The sequence below is a fragment of the Callithrix jacchus genome, chromosome X (genome assembly GCF_049354715.1).
Source record: "Callithrix jacchus isolate 240 chromosome X, calJac240_pri, whole genome shotgun sequence".
NCBI classification, from domain to species: domain Eukaryota; kingdom Metazoa; phylum Chordata; class Mammalia; order Primates; family Cebidae; genus Callithrix; species Callithrix jacchus.
The window spans coordinates 86,331,504-86,355,357 of NC_133524.1; the positions used below are offsets into that span (position 1 = coordinate 86,331,504).

At 36.7% G+C, this 23,854-nt stretch overlaps 1 pseudogene across 1 annotated transcript; it reads left to right on the top strand.

Annotated features, from left to right (window-relative positions):
- The first annotated feature begins 5,625 nt into the window (after positions 1-5,625).
- Positions 5,626-6,407, top strand: LOC128930631 (very-long-chain (3R)-3-hydroxyacyl-CoA dehydratase 2 pseudogene; annotated as a pseudogene). Its single transcript, XR_013531814.1, has one exon. The product of XR_013531814.1 is annotated as a very-long-chain (3R)-3-hydroxyacyl-CoA dehydratase 2 pseudogene (transcript).
- Positions 6,408-23,854: the final 17,447 nt, after the last annotated feature.

A 23,854-nucleotide genomic window follows, 5' to 3' on the forward strand; every position in this document is an offset into this window, starting at 1 on the left:
CTCCTCCGACCGTCTAGATTTTAGTAATGTAAACCTCTTGGTTTTGTTCCCTGGGATCTAGGGGCTAGGAGCTGCTTCCTGAAGCTGCTACTTCTGTGATACTTCATAGTCCTTCCTTTACCTTTACAGTTTCATAATACCTGGTTAACACATTTTATATAATAGAGCTGGTATTCCAGTATCTAGTTTCTTTTAATAGTTCAAATCAAAATATTCATTACTCAATAGAACTTAAAGCTTTCAGCAAGTATTTGTTGAGCTAGTTCTCTTATCAAGATATTATGCTAGCTAATAGAGAAACTAACATCTTCAATCGACTTATGATTTGCTGGTAAAAGCAACACTATGCCACAACAGTTATCATTACCAGCTTTGGAATCTGAGAAGCTTTGGTTTCATCTCATTTCTACTACATATTTGATGCATTATAATTTTGAGTACCTACTATCATTTTTTTAAAGGACGAGTGAGAATATTTAGTAATATACAATTAAAACATAGGAACATTTTGAGATATCTAAAGAAAGAGCCGTAGTAACATGGATCGTTGACTTTAAGTCTTCACTTCTCTGTAATGGGATTATACATTCATACCATTTAATATATAACTTTACAGTGTTATCCCATTGTTGGAGGAGAATACTTCCCCAGCTCATTTATACTGGGCAACACTAAACAACTTGCACTTGTCAATAAAATGTTAGCATATGGGCTAATGAACAAAATCCTTAAATATGCTGCCATATTTGACTTGGCTTCTTGTATTCTTTTCCTTCACCATGGCAAGGATACATCATGCGCAGGTGATGGTTTAAGAAGGCTAGGAAAACTTTATTGCAGACCTGAATTCAATCTACAACCTGATTCCAACCCCAGTGGTTCTATATCATTAAGCATGCTATCTAGTCTAAAGAAGTCTAAACTTAGCCTGGATCAGTCAAACAAGAGAAAGCTAATTATAAGTATGCTTGTTGCAGCAAGCTACTAAATGTGGGGATGGTTTGTTTCACAGCATTATTTCAGAAATAGATGACTAAGAAAATCATCATGGGTTGGTGGATTGGCGTTGTTAGAAATATTACATGTGATAAAACTTAAATAGGCCAGTAAATTTTGAATGATTCATACAGTTTTAGGGGTATGTGTATATGTGTGAATGTGTGTGTGTGTGTATGTCTGTGTGTGTTTTCAATGACTCCAATCAAACAACAATCCTCCTTTAATGGAGGGAGTGTTTCTTACTCCTGGATTTTGGAATAAGCTGTCAACTAAGAATTATGGGAGGTGAATTTCAGTATCCATTTTCCTACTGACTAGTCTACTAACCTCATGATTTCAAGCAAATAACCACTCTGGGCTTCTATGACAACATAATCGTACAGCCTTTATCCCCACATCAGTTTATTTTTCTTTCCTTACCTTTAAGTAAACATTTTAGAAATAAAATTATTTTTCAGGTAAATTTTGCTTGCAAATTTAAGGCTAAAAAGAGTGGTGTCTGATTGAAGCAGAGGTGGTGACCAGTTCCAGCTGAGACTTAGTTTTCAGAAATGACACTCATGTATTTCAATCTATAAGCATAAAGAGACACAGGAAAGATGGAAAGAAGACTAGGCAATTCACACCTACATTCTGTAGTTTAATGGATGCCACCAAATCCCAGACTTCCTCTAAGAAGCCCTCTTCCTTGTTTATTCTGGATCTTAACTTCCCACTGTGAATATAACGAGGCTGACTTCCCAGAAAAGCCATGTTATAAATAGGATAATTATGTTAATTGTGGTACTGATGATTAAGGCATAATATTAAGTTAAACCACATGAGACTGCTGGGTTTCTCATTCAATATATGTTTTTACTTTATGAATGTAAAGAAAAATAAGTGATATTTTGGACATGAACAATATGTAGAGAAAAGAAATCAGAATATTAAAATCTTGATGTTGAGTATTATAAGACAGGGCCTTGGAGGATCCGACGTAAAACATTGGCTTAAACAACAGATTTTGAAGAAATCACGATAATATAAGTGAGTTGTATTGCTTCAGAAAATATTTCTCTAGGTTGAGAAAAGCAGTAGAAAGGAAGTTCACTTTTTTGTTAATTAGTAAGTATCCTTGATAAAACATGCTATGCTCTTCCACCCTTCAGATAGTGGGTTGGTAGAGGATCATTAGAAATCACCAATCAGACGGTGAAATTTTATGGTAGAATAAAACTTGGTCTTATTTTCAAGTAAAGCCTGTGAGGGTTGTCAAGTCATGTAGTGTATACTAGTGCACAGCAGAACAAAAAATAAACAGAGTAGCAAGGCATTGTTTGCTTTGTTTAGGATGAGATGGCTTGAGAAAAAAATGTCCTGAATCTACAAAAATGAGTATCTAATATTTCATGTGTTATACAAGAGAAGTGTGGAAATTACTTTAAAAAGGAGAAAGAAAAGGAATATATTTGCAGATATATTCAAGTATTTTACCAGCAATGTGAGAAAAACATGGGGTTCCAGGCAGCTTTGCTATAACCAATGGTCAACTATATATAATCACTTCTTGCAGTTTACTAAATGTCACTATGGATGCCTTTATACCCTGTTAGAATTTTTCTAATGTTTATGGACTGTAAGATTCGCTTTTTTCACTTTTACATATCTCAAATTTGGATGTAGCTTATAATCAAAGGCATTTTACAATTGTTATCAAGTGGCAATTAAAATACAGTAGTCATTGCCTGAACTTGTGCTCCCATCAAAAGCATTAGCATCACCAACATGTGCAGAGTAAATGTCAGAGGCTGGGAGTTCATGGTGGAGTGTTTAATTTAACCCCTATGAAGCAAATGATTGTGGGAAGAGAGTAGAAGAGTTGGTGCATTACATGTATTTAACAACATTTCTAAAGTGAGAATCAAAGTGATCTAACTGTACATAATTTCAAAGCTAGCGTAACAGCCCAGCATTCATTAAAGTGGTTATTTTATAAATTCTTCTAAGAAATGTTGCATTAACCAAACACTTGATAGCAAAAGTATTATATTAAAAAACATAGATTTTTTGACTCTAGGATGAAATGTTAAGGGGAACAGTGGTACCAGTGGTACCGTGCGATATAAAGTAATTTTAGAATTACTATACCCAAACTACTGTGCTTGAGTCTCCCTTTTTATGTAACTGTAAGCATGATATACAACAGAAACTATGTCTAGGAAGTCTAAACATCTTTTTAAATTAGTATAATCTTTTCTAAGGCATAAGATAGTATTTTGTTATGGTTTCTCAGTATTCTTTTTAATTAGATACAATAATATGTATTTTTCAATTGTTTGTTTCTTAAATTTGGTAAAATATGGAAGATGTAACTCTGAGAGAAAGGTATTCAGTTGACTTCAAAAAAATTGAAATCTCTAAATTTACTTTGAATTAATCAAATGTAAGTATCTGCCATCAGGTGTTTTGTGAACCTGAACTGTAGTTTGGAAATTAAAAACTATTTCAGAGAGAGCGAGAGGGAAGATAGCCAAATATACATAACCAGAAGGAACGTTTGACAGCAAGGAACTGGAACATTAGGAAGATGGTCATTAGCACATTGTCAGAGGGAAGACACTGAGAGTGGGTGGAGAAAAGGCACAGATGCTGGGCTAGGGAGAGAAAGCTGGGAATGCTGCATGGAGCTCCCATGCAATAGGACTTGTTCCTGGCCACCAGCAACTCTGGGAAAGGGACGAGGAGAGCATGCAAGGAGGAATCTGGTCTTGCCACAGGCTTCTGAAATCCCGGCAGTAGGAGACCTTAAGAGACCTATAGATATTTGATCTGGCAGACAGAGCCACTTAGAGAAGTGGTAGAGGCAGAACTCCAGCCAGTTTGGAGTCCAGTAGGTTTGGTACAGGAATGTCTATAGTGGAGCATGTCTATGGGTACCCATCCTTCAATAATTCCCCTAGGAGACTTTAACCCTACGGGAACTATTGAACCTGAAGAGTGCAGGGTGGTCTTGTTCATGAGAAGGGACCAGTCTAACCTGAGCACTCCTCTGTCTGCTGGCTTCTTCCAGGGCCACAGCCTGGCCATGCATGGTTGCAGGGCAGCCTAGGCTACCCAGGCCAGGTGCCTCATGGGGGCCCACATCTTAGCCCCTGCACTGGTGGATCATGCATAATCAACAAAGAGCTACATCTGAGCAAGCATGCACCTGCCCATTTGTGCCCTCCTTCATGCTGCTTTTCCTGCATACAATTGCCCACAGCCAACACCCAGATGACCTTACAGCATGTGTGCATGCCACAGGACCTTGTCTTCCCTTCCCTGCCAACATGTAGGTACATATGCATCCTGCTGTGCTACTGTTGCCATCATAAGTGCACTCCACACCTCCTGCCTTGCCACTATTGCGGTAGGAGTGTTTGTGTGCATGGAGGCCACCAGATACCTGCCAGTGCCTTGCTCCTGTGCCAACACTGCTGCCAATGTAAAACTATGCAGTGAGACCAGTGGACCCACCCCTGCCCTGAGAAGCCGTTGTTGCCACCATAAATGCATGCACAAAGGATGCACACAGGCCTGTGCATGCCAGCACCCTGCCCTGCTCTAACACTGCCTCCACCATGAATGTGCACATGGGTACAACCCCCGTGCTGTTTTTCCATTGCTTTCACTGCAAACACCTGCATGGAGGCCAGCATGCCTGTAACTACCAACACCCCACTGCAGCCAATGAGTGTCCATCCCACTGCACTGCTGCTGCTAGCATGTGCAAATTAGGACAGATCTTTCTGCCCCCTCCCTATGAAGTGCTTTGGCTGAAACTATCCATCAGAGTGGAACAACCAGCTGTTCATACACATCTAGGACCCTCCAGAGCAGCATGTGCCTAGCCACAAGGGGCAAGAACAAAGCTAAGCCCAATACGAGAACTAGAGTCAGAGCATGTAGTCCAGGAGTCTTGAACTGCACCTTGGAGAACAAAAATCTTCCAGAAATGAAGGCAGTCAATTGCAACCACTTTATACCACAATCAAACCCCCAAGAACCTCAAAAAGAATAAAAGAAAAATAAAACACATCCAAAAGACAACAACTTCAAAGATTGAAGGAACCTCAGCCTACAAAGATGAGAAAGAACCAGTAGACGAAGGTTGGCAACTCAAAAAGCCAGAGTGTCTTCTTACCTCCAAAAGAATGCACTATTTCCCCAGGAAAGGTTCTTAACCAAGCAAAGAGGACTGAAATGACAGAAACAGAATTCAGAATGTGGATAAGAGCAAAGATTTTTGGCATACAGGGGTACAGTTGAAACCCAATCCAAGCAATTTAAGGATTACAGTAAAATAATAAAGAAGCTGATGGATGAAATGGTCATTGCAAAGAAGAACCAAACTGAACTGATATAGCTGAAAAATGCATCAGAAAAATTTCATAATTCAATCGCAAGTATGAACTACAGAAATAACTAAGACAAGGACAGAATCTCAGAGCATGAAGACGGGTAATCTGAAATAAACAGAGGAAAATAAAGACAAAAATGAATAAACAAAGCCTCTGAAACAGAGGATTATATAAAGAGACCTAATCTATGACTTCTTGGCATGCCTGAAAGAGAGAAACTAGGAGCGGGCTCTGGGCGTTTGACATGGCGGCAGCGTCGGCTACTGCAGTGGCGAAGGGGAATGGGGCTGGCAGTGGCCGGGCTGGGGCTGGGGACGCCAGCGGCACGCAGAAGAAGAAGGGCCTGGGGCCTCTGGTCACGGCATACCTGGTCATCTACAATGAGGTGATGACAGCAGGGTGGCTGGTTATAGCGGTTGGTCAGGTCCGAGCATACCTGGCTAAGGGTAGCTACCATAGCCTTTATTATTCAATTGAAAAGCCTTTGAAATTCTTTCAAACTGGAGCCTTATTGGAGGTTTTACATTGTGCTATAGGAATTGTTCCATCTTCTGTTGTCCTGACTTCATTCCAGGTGATGTCAAGAGTTTTTCTAATATGGGCAGTAACACACAGCGTCAAAGAGGTACAGACTGAAGACAGTGTCCTCCTGTTTGTTATTGCCTGGACGATCACGGAAATCATCCGTTACTCCTTTTATACATTCAGTCTATTAAACCATCTGCCTTACCTCATCAAATGGGCCAGGTACACACTTTTGATTGTGCTGTACCCAATGGGAGTGTCAGGAGAACTGCTCACAATATACGCAGCTCTGCCCTTTGTCAGACAGGCTGGCCTGTATTCCATTAGTTTACCCAACAAATACAATTTCTCTTTTGACTACTATGCATTCCTGATTCTAATAATGATCTCCTACATTCCAGTTTTTCCCCAGTTATACTTCCACATGATACACCAGAGAAGAAAGGTCCTCTCTCATACTGAAGAACACAAGAGATTTGAATAATTCCTACTTTCTTCACCTCCCACCAAAAAAACTTTTCAGTGATCAGAAAATGCTGCAGACTTTTTGAGTTCCCAATACATAAATAAGAACTATTTTTAAAATATTCAAACAAAACAAAAAGAAAAATCCAGTGTCACAGGGGCCTGAGATTTTATTTTAGAAAAAAGTTGTTACATAAAACACCCTGGCCAGTTCATTTCAGCATGCCCTTTCAATCAGAAGTCCCTAGTATTTATGATGGCACTAGAAAGGGATTTGGCATTTTATGTCCTCCTGTGTCCTTCATATGTCTGACCAATAAAGACTTGTAACACTAAGTACTTAAGAGTTACAGTGTAATGCAGTTGTGCCAGCTGAATGCCCGGCTTGCAGTAGAGTGCTGTTTCAGTCTGCAGTGTTTAGCATTCCCTTTTCAAAATGCTTGACTGCATGCTGGAAACTATTTGTATTTTTGAAGCAGCAAACTCTGTTATCTGGAATGCTCTGAAGTTATGGCTGGGACCTAGCCCCTCATATCTAATGAATGAATTATAAAATGTATATGCCTATGAAGCTTCGGGGTAGTGCCCATAATCAGAAAACTAGACCCTTTTGTTTGTTTTCAATTGAGTCATTACTACCTGCCACTAAGAAACGTGCTTGAATCTAATCAGTATGTGTATATCGTAAAGAATATATCTTATCTGGAGCTCAGCCTCAATCATATCTTAACAAAATGACAGTTCCCAGATAGGGGAAGCTCAATAGCTCATAAGTGACAAGTCCCTTTCACAGCACCGTTCTCAGAGGACCTCTGAGTAACGTGTTTGCCGGTAGCTCTTCTCACTGATGGCCCTAAAGAAGCCAATCCAGTCACATAGGAATGGAGGCTCTGTTATCGAAAGCACATGGAAGATGTTGCTTTAGAAAGGTAGTCAGGAAAAACATTCAGGAATAGGTTTAGACACCATTATTTTATTTTAAAAATTTCATTGACTCTTCTGTTTGACTCTTTCATTGACTGTTTTGCTAATTAAGTCCCTATGTTAATTTCCACCAAGCTGTAAGTCTATAGGAAGTAAAACATTCCACTTGGGCTGTCACGAGCTAAAAAGCAGTATCAATCTCCGCATGTTGTTGCAGCCAAGAAATGGTTTGTTCATACTCACATTGTCTAATCCATGCCGTATCCTCACATGATTTAATTGCTCAACCATGCATATAAAACTCCTCAAGAAAGGATTGGTACTACAACTGTGGATTAAAACAAAAAAGTTGGATGAAAATGTGAAAGCCCTAGTTTCGATGTGTATTAAGTATTAAATAGCACAATACCTTCTTCATGGAGCCTTTTTTCCTTTTCACCCCCGTTCTTTTTTTTTTTTTTGGATTGATGTTGATTTTGAAGACTTTAAAAGTTTAGCTTACTGAGTAGTTGTCATTTAAAATATAATTGTGAACATCAGAAAACTGTCATACTGGAAAACTAAATTTTTAAATGCTTATTTTTATAGAAGTTTGAAAATTAAATGCAGGCAGGTGCGTAATAAATTATTTTTGAATTGAACATTAAGATTCTGCTTCTTAAAGTCAGTACTTAACTTGGGCATGTTGAAATTAGAATCTGTTCTTGTATTTGAAAGACAAAATATGTGGGAAAGATTTTTTTTCATGCCTTTTCTCTTGTTTTATTCTTCCATAATGTATTTCTACCACAAAATAGAATCAACTGGAATTATATTTGTTATATTACTTTATTTGGTTAGATATTTTCAATTGTTTTTGGAAAAATTCTAGAAGTCAAGATAAAAAATTCCAAATTTTCCAGGGTTGCTGAACTGGGGTTTTTTGGGGGCCTCCTTATTGTAATTTATTACTATTTATGAAAAACATTCTGTTGCAAACGGTGGTGTTGCACTGAATTGAACTTTGGCAATGAGAATGCAGCACACAGCTCCCTTTCAAAAAGGGTCTCAACCCCATTGTGTATTTTTGTACATCAACATTTAGAATACTTATGGCAGATAAGTAAGGCATGTCACTGTGTCCTTCAGTAACCTCTCTCAGTAACTGTTTTTTTTTTATCCCTAACATGTATTTATTTCTCCTTTGAAGTCATTTGTTCTTTTATAAATTGAGAACAACCACACCACCAAATGTCACATCTTCTTATAAAGTGTGAACAAGGAATGTCGTGTTTCTGTGGGTATTTTGTCAGACCTAGCGGTTTCATTTCAGGGCATAGTCAAAGGCGTCTTCTTCCCAGCTACCCACTTGACTGTGTGTTTCAGATCCCCCCGTGGGGGCCACCTTCTGACAGACAGAATTCTTTGAGAACAGCAGTAGTGCTTTTGTCGGCACAGGCTGCTAATCTGCATCTTGCTGTGTTCTGTTTCCCAAGGTTGGGCTCGTTCATTTAACACACACCAACCATTATCAGAGGCACCATGGAGAGTTAGTCATGGAATAAAGCACTGTCCTTGCAGATGAAAAAGTTTCTCCAGAGCAGACTTCTGACAGGAAAAGTTTAGATGCTGGAGAGTTGAAGAAGCACAAGAAGAGATCGTGCTCTCATTTTTCACTTATTTTTTTGGTTATTCACTTATAATAAAATGTTGGCATTGATGTGGTCCAACCTGCAAATTACTTGCATTTCTGAGTTTCAGATAAAACATTATAAAACATTAAATTCAATACATACTGCTCCTTTGAAATTTGGGTAAAAAAATTATATACAACCGTATATATAGTCATTTTTGTATTTTTTCTATGTTGTAAAATCCAAAGTTGTAATTTTATAAGTCTTTGGTTCACTAAAATTATATAATTTAAATGTATTTTTTGTATATTTAGAAATAAGGAGTTCAGAGACTATGCTTAACTTTCTATGCATGCATTTGAAAGCTGTTTTTACCTGATAATGTTAATGTAGTAATAAGTTGTATTCATGAAATACTGATCAGTGTTGCATTTGAAAATAAACAGGTGTGTGCTCTGCCTGGATTTGAAAAAAAAAAAGAGGGAGAGAAACTAAGCAAGTTGGAAAACATATTTCAGGATGTCATTTGTGAACATGTCCCCAACCTTGCTAGAGAGGCCAATGTTCAAATTTAAATAAACGTAGATAAGTTCTGTGGTGCACTACACAAGAAGACCATCCCTGAGACAGATAGCCATTAGATTCTCCAAGGTCAAAATGAAAGAAAAATGTTAAAGTCAACTAGAGGGAAGGGCTAGGTCATCTAGAAAGGGAGCCCTTCAGGCTAACAGTTGACCTGTTAGCAAACATTCCACAAGCCAGAGGAGATAGGTAGCTTATATTCAACATGTTTAAATAAAACAACTTGCAATCAAGAATTTTATATTTGGCCAAACTAAGCTTCACAAGTGAAGGGGAAATAGAATCCTTTCCATACAAGCAAATGTTAAGAGAATTTGTTAATGCTGGAGGTGTCTTAGAAGTGATCCTGAGGGCAGCACTAAATATGGAAAGGAAAGACCTTTACTAGCCACTACAAAAACATACTAAATACAGAGAACAGTAAAACTATAAAACAACCACACAAAAAAGTCTACAGAGTCACCAGATAAATACATAATAGCAGGATCAAATTCATAAATATCAATACTAACCTGGCATTGGCATAAATGAAATACCCCCAATTAAAAGGCACAACATGGGAAGTTGGATAAAGAAGCAAAACCCAAAGGTATGCTGTGTTCAAGAGCCCCATCTTACATACAATGTCACTCACAAGTTCAAAGTAAAAAGATGAGGAAAAATCTACCAAGGAGATGAAAAACAGAAAACAGGTAGAATTTGCTATTCTAATTTCAGACAAAAAAGACTTCACAACAACTTAGATTAAAAAAAGACAAAGAAGGGCATTGCATAATGGTAAAGCATTTAATTCAGTAAAAATATCTAAATATGCTAATATATATGCTCTTGAAAAAGGAGCACACAGATTCACAGAGAAAGTTCTTGTAGACCTATGAAGGAATTTAGATAACTACACAATAAGAGTGGGAGAATTTAAAACACAATTGACAGTATTAGACAGTTCATCAAGGTAGACAACTAAAAAAGATATTTGGGTGCTTAACTCAGCACTTTACCAAATCAACTTAAAATGCACCTATAGAACTCTCCACCCCCAAACAACAGAACATACCTCTTCTCATCTGCACATGGCACATACTCTAAAATCAACCACACAGTCAGCCAGAAAAAAAATCCTCAGCAAAATAAAAAATTCAAAAGCATACTAACCACACTCTCAGACCATGATGCAAAGAAAATAAAAATAAATGCTAAGAAAATTGCTCAAAACAACACAATTAAATGAAAATTCAATAGCCTTTTTCTGAATTACTTCTGGGTAAATGATGAAATTAAGGCTGAAATTCAAAAATTCTTTTAAACAAATGAGAAAATAAATAATATGACATACCAGAATCTCTGATCCACAGACAAAGCAGTTTTAACAAGGAAGTTTATGGCACTAAATACCCATACTAAAAAGTTATAAAAATCTCAAAATAAGAACATAACATCTCAACTAGAGGAACTAGAGAAATAAGAGCAAACCAAGCTCAAAGATGGCAGAATGCAAGAAATAATCAAAATCAGAGCTGAAGGAAGTGAAACATGAAAACCATATGAAAGATCAGTGAATTCAGGAGTTGCTTTTTTGTTAGGAAAACTGACTAGTCATGTGCAGAAAGCAGAAACTGGATCCCTTCCTAACACCTTACACTAAAATTAACTCCAAATGGATTAAAGATTTAAACATAAGACCTAACACCATAAAAATCCTAGAAGAAAACGTAGGCATAACCATTCAGGACATAGGCATTGGCAAGGACTTCATGACTAAAACACCAAAAGCAATGGCAACGAAAGCCAAAATAGACAAATAGGGTCTAATTAAACTCCAGAGCTTCTGTAAAGCAAAAGAAACAATCATTAGAGTGAACCGGCAACCAACACAATGGGAAAAATCTTTGCAATTTACCCATCTGACAAAGGGCTAATATCAGAATCTACAAAGAACTAAAACAGATTTACAAGAAAAAACAAAAAAACCAATTCAAAAGTGGGTGAAGGATATGAACAGAAACTTTTCAAAAGGAGACATATATGAGGCCAACAAACATATGAAAAAATGCTCATCATCACTGGTCATTAGAGAAATGCAAATCCAAACCACATTGAGATACCATCTCACACCAGTTAGAACGGCAATCATTAAAAAATCTGGAGACATCAGATGCTGGAGAGGATGTGGAGAAATACAAACACTTTTACACTGTTAGTGGGAGTGTAAATTAGTTTAACCATGGTGCAAGACAGTGTGGCAGTTCCTCAAGGACCTAGAAATAGAAATTCCATCTGACCCAGCAATCCCATTACTGGGTATATACCCAAAGGATTATAAATCGATCTATTATAAAGACACACGCTACACAGCCATAAAAAAATAATGTGTTTGTGTCCTTTGTAGGGACTGGAAACCATCATTCTCAGCAAACTGACACGAGAATAGAAAATTAAACATGACATGTTCTCACTCATAGGTGGATGTTGAACAATGAGAACACATGGACACAGGGAGGGGAGCACACACACTGGGGTCTGTTGAGGGGGCTAAGGGAGGGACAACAGGGGGTTTGAAGGGTGGGGAGGGATAACATGGGGAGAAATGCCACATATAGGTGATGGGGTGATGGAGGCAGCAAACTGCCTTGCCATATATGTACCTGTGCAATAATCCTGCATGATCTGCACATGTACCCCAGAACTTAAAGTACAGTAAGAAAAAAAAAAAACAAATTAGTAAGATGGATAAACTACTAGGTAGAATGAAGCAGAAAAAAAAGAAAGATGGATAGATTAGATAGATGATTGAAAGATAGATGATAGATAGATAGGAGAGAGGAGGGTGGAGAGAAAGAGACAGAAAGAGAGAGAGAGAGAGAGAAAGAGAGAAGATCTAAACAAATGTAATAAAAAATGGCAAAGGGGTTATCACTGACCCCCTAGAAATACAGAAAACTCTGAGACTATTATGAACATTTCTATGCACACAAGAAAGAAGACTTAGAAGAAATTGATAAATTGCTGAAATCACATTACTTCCCAAGATTGAACTAGAGATTGAATCCTTGAGTAATTCAATAATGAGTTCTTAAAACGAATCAGTAATAAAAAGCCTACTAAACTGAAAAAGCCCAGAACTAGGTACATTCACAGTTGAATTCTACCAGATTTGAAAGGAAGAACTGGTACCATTCCCACTAAAACTATTACAGAAAATTGGGAAGGAAAGACTTTTCCCTAACACATTCTATGAGGCCAGCATCATCATGATACCAAAATCTAAAAGACACAACAAAAATAGTAAATTATAGGCTAATATTGTTGATGAACATAAATGCAAAGATGCTCAAGAAAATACTATCAAACCAAATTCAGCAGCGCATTAAAATGATAATCTGTCATGATCAAGTAGGCTTTACACCTGGGACACAAGTATGGTTGATCATATGCAAATTTAAAACTGTGATTAATCATATAGATGGAAATAAAATAAAAAGCACATGATTATGTCAGAAGATACAGAAAATCTTTTCATAAAATTTAACATCACTTCATGTTAAAAATCCTCAACAAACGAAACACTGAAGTAACATACTTCCAAATAATAAGAGCCATCTACGAAAATCCCACAGCCAAAATCATACTGAATGCATAAAAAGAAGAATTTCCCTTGAAAACTAGCACAAGAGAAGAATGCCCACTCTCACCACTCTTATTCAAAATAGTACTCAAAGTGTTAGTCAGATCAGTCAGGCAAGAGAAACAAAATGTATCCAAATAAAAAAGAAAGGATGTCAAAATATCTTTTTTAACAGATGACATGAGTCTATTTAGAAATTTCTTGATTTTCTACCTAGAAATTCCCATAGGCTCTCTCTAAAAGCTCCTTGATTTGATAATCAACTTCAGCAAATTTTTGAGATACAAAATCAATGTATAAAAATCATTAGCATTCCTATATACTAACAAAATGCAAGCTGAGAAGCATTCACAGTAGCCATAAAATAATAAAAGACCTAGTAATACAGCTATCAAAGGAGGTGAAAGATCTCTACAATGATAATTGCAAAACAGTGCTCAAATAAATCAGAGACAACATAAACAAATGGAGAAAAAAATTATTTCATGCTCGTGAATAAGAATATTCAATACCATTAACATGGCCATACTACCCAAAGCAATTTACAGATTCAATGCAAGTTAAATCAAACTAGCAATGACATTCTTCACAGAATTGGAAAAATCTATTTTGACATTCAAATGGAGCCAAAGAAAGCTGGAATATCCAAGGCAAGCCGAAACAAAAAGAATGAAGCCAGAGGCATCACACTGCCTGACTTCAAATTATACCACAAGACTATAGTAAGCACAATATTGTGGTACTGGTACAAAAGCAGACACATAAACCAATATCACAGAATAAAGGGCTCATAAGTAATGCCATATGCCATCAGGCATCTGATATCTGACAAAATCGACAAAAACAAGCAATGAGGAAAGGACTCCCTATTCAGTAAATGGTGCTGGGATAACTGGCTACTCATATGCAGAAGACTGAAATTGAAACTCTTCTTTACGTCATATACAAAAATTAACTCAAGATGGATTAAAGTCTTAAATGTAAAACCAACAACTATAGAAACTCTGAAAGATAACATACAAAATGCAATTCTGTGCATAGAACCTGGCAAAGTATTCATGACAAAGATCCCAAAATCAATTGCAACAAAACCCAGAATTGACAAATGAGACTTGATTTAACTAAAGAGCTTCTGCACAGGCAAATAAATTATCAACAGAGTGAACAGACAACGTACAGAATAGTAGAAAATATTTTCAAACTGTGCATTCCAAAATGATCAAATATTGAGAATCTATAAGGAACTTAAGCAAATCAACAAGCCAAAAACCAATGACTCCATCAGTAAGTGGTCAGAGAACATGAACACATTGCAAAAGAAAACATACACATGGCCAAAAAACACATAAAATGCTTAACATTATTAATCATTAGAGAAATGCAAATCAAAACCGCTGTGACGTACTATCTCACACCTGTCAGAATGGCTATTATTAAAATAAAGTCAAGAAAAACAATAACAGATGCTGGTGAGTTTGTGGAAAACATGGAATTCTTTTGCATGGGTGGTCAGAATGTGGATTGGGTCAGCCATTGTGGAAAGCAGTTTGGCAATTTCTCAAATTACTTAAAACAGAATTGTCATTTGACCCAGCAATCCAATTATTGGAAAAATACACAAAAGAATATTATTTTTTTCTAACTCTAAAGGCACATGCACACATCTGTTCATCATAGCACTTTTCACTATAGTGAAAATATGGGATCAATCTAAATGCGTATCAGTGGTAGACCGAATAAAGAAAATGTGGTCCATGTGCATCCTGGAACACTATGCAGCCATAAGTGAGAATGAGATATCTTTTACAGCAACATGGATGGAGTTGGAAGCCATTATTCTAAGTAAACTAACACAGAAACAGTAAAACAAATAGCCTATGCTCGCATTTATAAGCAGAAGCTAAACATTGAGTGCATATGAACACAAAGAACGGAATGAAAGACACTGAGGACTGAAAACTACATATTGGGGGCAACACTTATTACCTGAGTGACAAAAGTGGAAGATTCCTGAGACTCGCACAAGAAGCAGATGCTGATGCCATGCTTTTTGTAGAGCCTGCAGAACCATAAGGTAAATAAATATTCTTTATTTATAAATTACCCAACCTTAGGCATTACTCCATAGCCACACAAATGGACCAAGGCAAGAGGTGAATTGGTATGGTGGGCAAATTAAAGATGTGGAGAAGCCAAAAATCATGATTAAAACTGGTGTGTGTGTATGTATGTAAATGCGTGTTTGTATTTGTGTGTTTGATTAAATCACTCAATTATGCTCTATAGAGTGTTTACATTTTTTTAGTTCTTATTCATTTCTCACTTAGGAATATATAAATCTGTCTTTAGTCTCATAAGTAATGTTCAATCATTGCCCATTGTGTAGATAAACTGTGAATGTCCTGATGAAAGTAAACTCTTTGTTTATATGTATCCTTCCACTTTTTCTGGAAAACAAGATTGAACATGTGTGAATTTCCATAATTTCCACAGCACCTTACATGTAGTAAGCACTGGAAAATTATTTGCTGAATCATGAGGAGTATTTCTAAATTAAAGTTTGCTTTGAAGAGTTAGGTTTTTTTGGATAATTCTTTTAATTTTTCATTTGATTTAGAATATAAGACATTCACAGTCTTTTGCATTAATGACCTCATGGACTAGATTCATACATAGACTATGGCTATTCTTTATTCTTTAAAATATCTGAAATCTTTTTATTGAAATGAGGCAGACTCAGTACAAGATTTCAGAAAGGTAGAGGTTTTTATTTTACCAGAAACTTTCTTTAAGACAGCACTTTTCTCAGGACAGTTGTTTTATTATTTATTTGGCAAGATTTAAATAGTATTACTATGTAAATATTATTAAAACCTCATCAGTGTGTTTTGGTTTGAAGTGAATACATGAATATTAATATAATAACTATAATTTATAAAATAATTGGGGAAATTTTTATGAAATTGCATGAACTGGAACCAGCAAATAAGATTAAGCTTCATTACTACACCCTCAGGGGTTAGTTCCAGATGGGGCACATAAACTTGAAACCACTGTTTTCACTGCTTTGGGGAATCAGGAATAAAGTATACAACATTTGGTGAACATGTCTTACAGCTTATGTGTTTTAAGTTACAGCATGATTTCCAAAAGTAACTAAGATTCTAGAACTAAATCTTGATCTTATTAGTGAACAGTAAAATGGCATTTAATGGGCAGAATGGCATAACTAATAAGTCATATGATTATTGTGATGTTAGCATTGGAATCTTATATTTCCTGTTAAGTGGTAGGTTATTGATGTTTAGTGCATTTTAGAGTTAGTTTTACCTAAACTCCTACTAATCCACTATCCTTTTCAAGTCCCTACCCCCTGACAACAGAGTTCATACACCATAATTTGTGCATTTAGGTAGTAGAGCTGGGGTTGGGATGCAGATATCTTTTCTATTTCAGGATATCCAAATATCAAAGGACCTATCTAGAAAGTGAGTCTTCTGCATTTAATGTAAATTAAAATAATTGTCAAAGTAAAAATTTAAGAGCAGGCCATGTATGCAGTGGCGCCTTCCTGTAATCCCAAAACTTTGGGAGGTCAACATGGGTAGATTGCTTGAGCCCAGGAGTTGGAATGCAACTTGGGCAACATGGTAAAACCCCATCTCTATAAAAAGTACAAAAACTGTCCAGGCGTGGTGGCCCATAGCTGTTGTCCCAGCTACTTGAGAGGTTGAGGTAGGAGGACCGCTCAAGCCAGGGAGATGGAAGTTGCAGTGAGTCAAGATCTCACCACTGCACTCCAGCCTGGGCAACAGAGTGAGACACTGTCTCAAAATAAATAAATAAAGTGCAGTATAGGACCATTTTACTTAGTCAACTGTTTATAAATAAAGTAATATATTCATTGTTGAGAATATAGATAAAAAAGTAAAGTAAAATTAGCTATTTAATATTTAAAATGTTGCCGAATTTATTTCAAGTTCTAATGGAAGAATTGAAAATGTGCAAATAAAATAAAATGAATGAGAGCAACTTAAAAAGAAGTTCAGTCTTTGATTGTATATACATAATGCCAACCCAAAATACTGCGAAATCAGAGACAGGGAGAGGATAGAAAATAGGTAAATGATTTAGAGTTGGCATTTGGTAGCGTGAGGATTACCTCTTTTTTTCCCTTTACTTTAGTAGACTGCTACTCTGATATATCCAGCCATGGCCTGACATTTAGTTCAATTCTGAGTGAGTAAGGGAAAATGAAAAAAGTGAAAATAATGTGGTAGAAACAGTGAAAAGTTGCACAGTATACAAACAAAATCAGTAACAGTTTCTAAATCTATGTAAAGAAAATGTTACAGGCTTATTATAAAAGAATCTTTAAAAGTAATGCTGTTACATATTTGTGTGTTTTATTTACTTACTATCCCATGTAATACAGCAAGGACCAAAGTATGGAAGCAACAGTATGGTAAATTTGACTATAATGTCTATTAAATAGGAATTGCATTTAGCAATTGTTAAGAAAAACCAATATATAATGGGTTAAAAATTTGAGTGGATGGCGTTCTCTTTGTAAAAGACATTTGGAAACAGGCAATTCAGAGCTAGTGTGTAGGCTTCATAAAATTGTTTGGGCCAGATTCTTTCAGCTCCAACACACAGTTTTCATCTTTTAATTTAGGGTACAATGTGACCCTTCATGGATGTGCCACCAGGGCAGCTGCAGAGGCCCATGAACTCAGAATGACACTGTATTTGAGATTTAATGCACTGAGGTTGCTGGCTTAAAATTTTTAATATTTTAGTCTTTGTCTTTATTTTTTCTAAGTTGTTTAATGGGCTATTGCAGTATGTGCCCATACGTTGAAACACTGACCTGTAAGCAATCATAGCTGTTGCTTCCTCGCTGGCTTCTGAGGACAACTTATCAGCATCTTTCCCTGCCCTTGCCTCACTACTGTGCTCCTCTGTAACCAGGTGGTGTATGGGATGCATTGCCCTCAATGGCCTTCCTCCATTGCCCTCCACTCCAGGTGGGAGACTTAGTAAGAGTATGGAGGCCGGGTGCGGTGCCTCACGCCTGTAATCCCAGCACTTTGGGAGGCCGAGGCGGGTGGATCACGAGGTCAAGAGATCGAGACCATTCTGGTCAACATGGTGAAGCCCCGTCTCTACTAAAAATACAAAAATTAGTTTGGCTTGGTGGTGCATGCCTGTAGTCCCAGATACTCGGGAGGCTGAGGCAGGAGAATTGCCTGAACCTAGGAGGCAGAGGTTACGGTGAGCAGAGATTGCACCACTGCACACAAGAGCGAAACTCCATCTCAAAAAAAAGAGTGTGGAAAAATTTGAGGTTGCGTTTTCACTTCATGACATCTCAAGGAGAGAAAAAACAGCAACCATCCCAACTGTAGACTGGCAGCTTAACAGGCAACTCACTGGGGGCTTCTTGCCTCCTCCCAAACCAGGTTCCAAGCACATCCAGCAGGGTGGTGGCAATCTTTTGGAAGTTGCCCATCTGCCATAAGTTAAGATGAGTCCAAGAGAAAGGAAGATTGCCTTTCTAACCCTCAATCAGGGCTCTGCATTTTTGTTTTATGCTAGACCCTGAAAAGCTGTGCAGCTGTCCCTGATTTAGGTATTGCCGTTAACAAGGAAGGAAGAAGAGGAAACTGAATATTGTGTAATCAACCAGCAGTTTACAGTGCAAAACAAAAAATATAAAAATTATAGTTGTCTGAAAAGTAGTGAGATTTCTGGGGAAGTAGTAGTGAGTTGTGTGCTCACTGTATGCAAACAGAGCATCTACAACTCATACAATTGTGCAATCAAGATACAAATCAATGAGATGTTATGGTACTTGAGCTCTAATATCCTTTTACTTCTGGGTTTCTATGATTTTAGGTGAGAAATGCAAGATTGGTAGATCTGATTAATTTTATCTCAATTTGTCTTATAGATGTTGGAGTTGGGTGGACTTTGTATATTAGCTATATGATCTTTTAAAAAGTAATACATATATCAGAATAATATTAATTTCTTAAGTCCAAGAAATTTGCTTCAATAAAAAGATCCCTATTATTACTTACATGTAAAAAAAAATGCACAGATTTGTATTTATTATGCAAGAATGAGGAAATAATTGTTTAAATATTGTATAACATATTGAGAAATATTATTCAAATATATATATAAATATTCATTAAATTTAGTTTGACATAGATCCATATAGTCAGAAGGTCTCACATCCTTCTGATCTTATTAACTTAATTGCCTCAAAAGTTAAGTGTACTTGAGAATTTTCCCATGTTATCCATCTGTTAGGACAATCTAAATTCTGTTTAAATATATAAAGTAAAAGCATGTGTAACATATCAATTAATTTTAAGTCTATAACCTTCAGAGTAAAGAGAGGTTGAGATTGTGGGGTTGTTCAATAGTATTCTCTCATTAAACTTCTCAGATCTCAAAGTAAAGTGAAAGGTTATATTAAACTACTCATTATTCATAAGTGGAGTACAGTTATACACTGGGAAGTGTCTTTCTCTAGGCTAGAAAGTTGTTTTTTTTAAAGAAAGAAAAAAAAGGAGTGAAGGAGAGGAAGAAAGAGGAAGAGAGAACGGGAATGTAGCTTAATTCTAAAAATGGTTATTAATAATGGCCAATCAATATTTTGTGTATTTAAGGTGGAGAATGTATGTTTTGTGTATTTAAAGTGGAGTGCTCTATTAATATTTATTGAGTTTACCTGTTCCAGATCTGAGTTCAAGTCCTGGATATCCTTATTAATTTTCTGTCTCATTGAGTCTAAATCTCTTTATGAGTCTTATGCATCTAGGTGTTAGGATCGTTAGCTCTTATTGTTGCATTGATCCTTTTACCACTATATCTTTGTTGCTTTGAAATCTATTTTATCAGATGCGAGAATTGCAACTCCTGCTTTTTATTTATTTATTTATTTATTTTTGCTCTTCATTTGGTTGGTAAATCTTTCTCCATCCCTTTGTTTTAAGTCTTTGTGTATCTTTGGATGTGAAATGGGTCTGGATGTAGCATACCATTAGGTTTTGGCTGTATCTTTTGACTGGGGGATTTAGTCAACTTAAATTTAGGGTTACTGCCATTTGATGTTAACTGGCTATTTTATTCATTCGTTGATGTAAATTCTTCTTTATGTTGATGCTCTTTACTTTTTGGTATATTTTTAGAAAGGCGAATACTGGTTTTTCCTTTCTATGTATAATGCTTCTTTCAGAAGCGCTTGTAAAGCCGGCCTGGTGGTAATAAAATCTCTGAGTACTTGCTTGTTCATAAAAGATTTTATTTTTCCTTCAATTGTGAAGCTTAGTTTGGCAGGATATGAAACTCTGGGCTGAAAGTTCTGTTCTTTAAGGATGTTGAATATCGGCCCCCACTCTCTTTTGGCTTGTAGAGTTTCTGCTGAGAGATCTGCTGTGAGTCTGATAGGCTTGCCTTTGTGGGTAACCTGACCTCTCTCTCTGGCTGCCCTTAGTATTTTCTTCTTCATTTCAACCGTAGTGAATCTAACAATTATGTGCCTTGGGGTTGCTCTTCTTGAGGAATATCTTTGTGGTGTTCTCTGTATTACCTGGGGTTGAATATTGTCCTGCTTTGCTAGATTCAGAAAGTTTTCCTGAATAATATCCTGAAGAGTATTTTCCAGCTTGGATTCATTCTCTTCGTCATATTCAGGTACACCTATCAAACGTAAATTAGGTCTTTTCACATAGTCCCATATTTCTTGGAGACTTTGCTCATTCCTTTTTATCATTTTTTCTCTATTCTTGTCTTCTCATTTTATTTCATTAAGTAGGTCTTCAACATTTGATATCCTTTCTTTTGCTTGATCAATTTGGCTATTCAAACTTGTGCATGTTTCGCTAAGTTTTTGTGTTGTGTTTTTCAACTCCGTTAGTTCATTTATATTCCTCTCTATATTGTCTATTCTTGTTAGCATTTTGTCAAACTTTTTTAAAAATTTCTTAGTTTCTTTACATTGGGTTAGAACAAGTTCTTTTAACTCCCAGAAGTTTCTTATCATCCACCTTCTGAAGCCTACTTCTGTTAATAGCACACAGTCCTTTTCCATCAGGGCTTGTTCCGTTGCTGATGAGGAACTGTAATCCCCTGTAGAGGGAGAGGGGTTCTGATTTTGGGTATTCTTAGCCTTTTTAGGTTGGTTTCTTCCCTTTGTTATAAATTTATCTATCTGTCATCTTTACGATTACTGCCTTTCTAGTTGGGTTTCTGAGTGGATGCCCAGTTTATTGATTCCCAGTGCTGGAATCTGAGCAACCCACTGTGCCGGCCAAAACAGCAGCGATAAGACTGATGGTGCTCTTCTGTCCGGGAATCTCTTCCCTTTTACTCTGCATGAAGAGCTGCCACGCTGAGATGCTGGCAAAACCGCTGCACTGGCCACAAGAGTCACGCTGGTGACCCGTGGGGCCCCTCCACTGGGAATTTTCTGGTCCGTGAGCGATGAAAATTCATCTGAAAGTGTGGCATCCTCTCATTCTCTGCACTTTCACTGGGAGCTACAATCCCGAGCTGTTAGCAATCAGCCATCTTGGATCTAGGCTAGAAAGTTGAACAGCATCTGCTCCCTTCTTGAGGCCAGAGAATAGTTTTTACATAATAACAGAATCAAATCACTCTGCATTGGTCCTTGCAAACTATAATCAGCATAAAATAGTTATAGAAACATGACTTACCTGCCATGCTTCTATATGTATGAATTTTTAGGGGAATATCTTAGAAGAACTTAGGAATATTTTGATTTCTGTAAAGATCTCACTAAACAGTTGAACTGTATATTGTTATGAGATGGAATTTTTATGATTGCTAGCCTGTAACATAATCATATACCGGAACACGTGGATCCCAGAACAATTTTACACCTATTACTTAACTTTATGTAATGAAAGTGTGCAGAAATGATAAGTGAAATTCTGCATAATCTTCCGGTATTTGATTGGTTTTTGCAATAGACCAGTTCCATACAATAGCAATTGACTAAAAAATTGCCTTAGTGTGAGTATAACCTGAATACCATGGGCAGGTTCAGGCTAATCCAATAATAGACTGATAATAGCTACAATCTAGTTAAAAGGTAGACTTATAGAAACTTTATATGAATATTCATGGCCTTTTAATGACAATTCTAGTTATCATTTTTGTCTTAGTAGACAGTTCTTGTTTCCTTTGAACTTTTTTTATGAACGCTTCTTGTCAAATTTTTCACTGAAGTGTAACATACATTCAAAAAAGTACATGAGTGATGACTGTACATCTCAATGAATGTTTATAAAGTGAACACATCAGTGAAACAACCATCCATGTCAAGAAATAAGCACCACCCTAGGAGCCTCTCTCAAGCTCCCTTCCAATCACTTCTCATCCCCCAAACAAGGGTAAGGACTATCCTGACTTCAATCATAGCTCTTTAAATTTTCCAACTGTTGAACTTTAAATACACAATCATGCAGTATGCACTCTTTTGTTTCTGGCTTTTATTTAATACTGTGCTGTTGAGATTCACCCTTGTTGCAGGATTTATTTTATTTTTATCATTGCATATTCTACTATATGGGTATACTTTCGTTTACATATCCAGCCTTTTTGTTGACATAAAAATTGTATCTATTTTCTGTCAATTGTGAACAGTGCTGATGTAAAAAATCTTGTATATCACTTTTAGTACACATATGCATGCACATATATTGGGTTTAAAACTGGGAGTGGCCTTGCTGTATCATAGGGTGTGCATGCATTCAACTTTGGTAGGCCTTACCTAACATTTTTCAACTCATTGTGTCATTAGTTAAAGAAACCAGTGGTATATGAGTGGTTCAGTTACTTCACATCCTCGTCACCATTTGATACTGTTTTTCATTTAACCAAGTATTAGTATCTCATTATAATTCAAATTTTAATTTCCCTAATGAGGTTCTCATCCTCCTATATGTTTTTTTTGGCACTAAAGATTTTCTTTTGTAAAATGTTATAATTTTTGCTCTTTCTTTTTTTATCTTTGTAAATTACATTACTGTTATTTTCTTATTGATTTGTAAAAGATCATTATGTATTTTGGATGTAAATATTTTGTCAAATATGTGTATTGCAAATATGTTAACTGCTGTGTGATTTGTCAGTAATTTTTTTTTATTGCATTTTAGGTTTTGGGTACATGTGAAGAATGTGCAAGATAGTTGCATAGGTACACAAGTGACAGTGTGATTTGCTGCCTTCCTCCCCTTCACCTATATCTGGCATTTTTCTCCATGCTATCTCTCCCCAACTCCCCACCCCCCACTGTCCCTCCCCTATTCCCTTCAACAGACCCCAGTGTGTAGTGCTCCCCTCCCTGTGTCCATGTGTTCTCATTGTTCAACACCCACCTATGAGTGAGAACATGTGGTATTTCAATTTCTGTTCTTGTGTCAGTTTGCTGAGAATGATGGTCTCCAGGTTCATCCATGTCCCTACAAAGAACATGAACTCATCGTTTTTGATTGCTGCATACTATTCCATGGTGTATATGTGCCACATTTTCCCTGTCCAGTCTATCATCGATGGGCATTTGGGTTGGTTCCAGGTCTTTGCTATTGTAAACTGTGCTGCAATGAACATTTGTGTGCATGTGTCCTTATAGTAGAATAATTTATAATCCTCTGGATAATATCCTGAAGAGTATTTTCTAGTTTGGATTCATTCTCTTCATC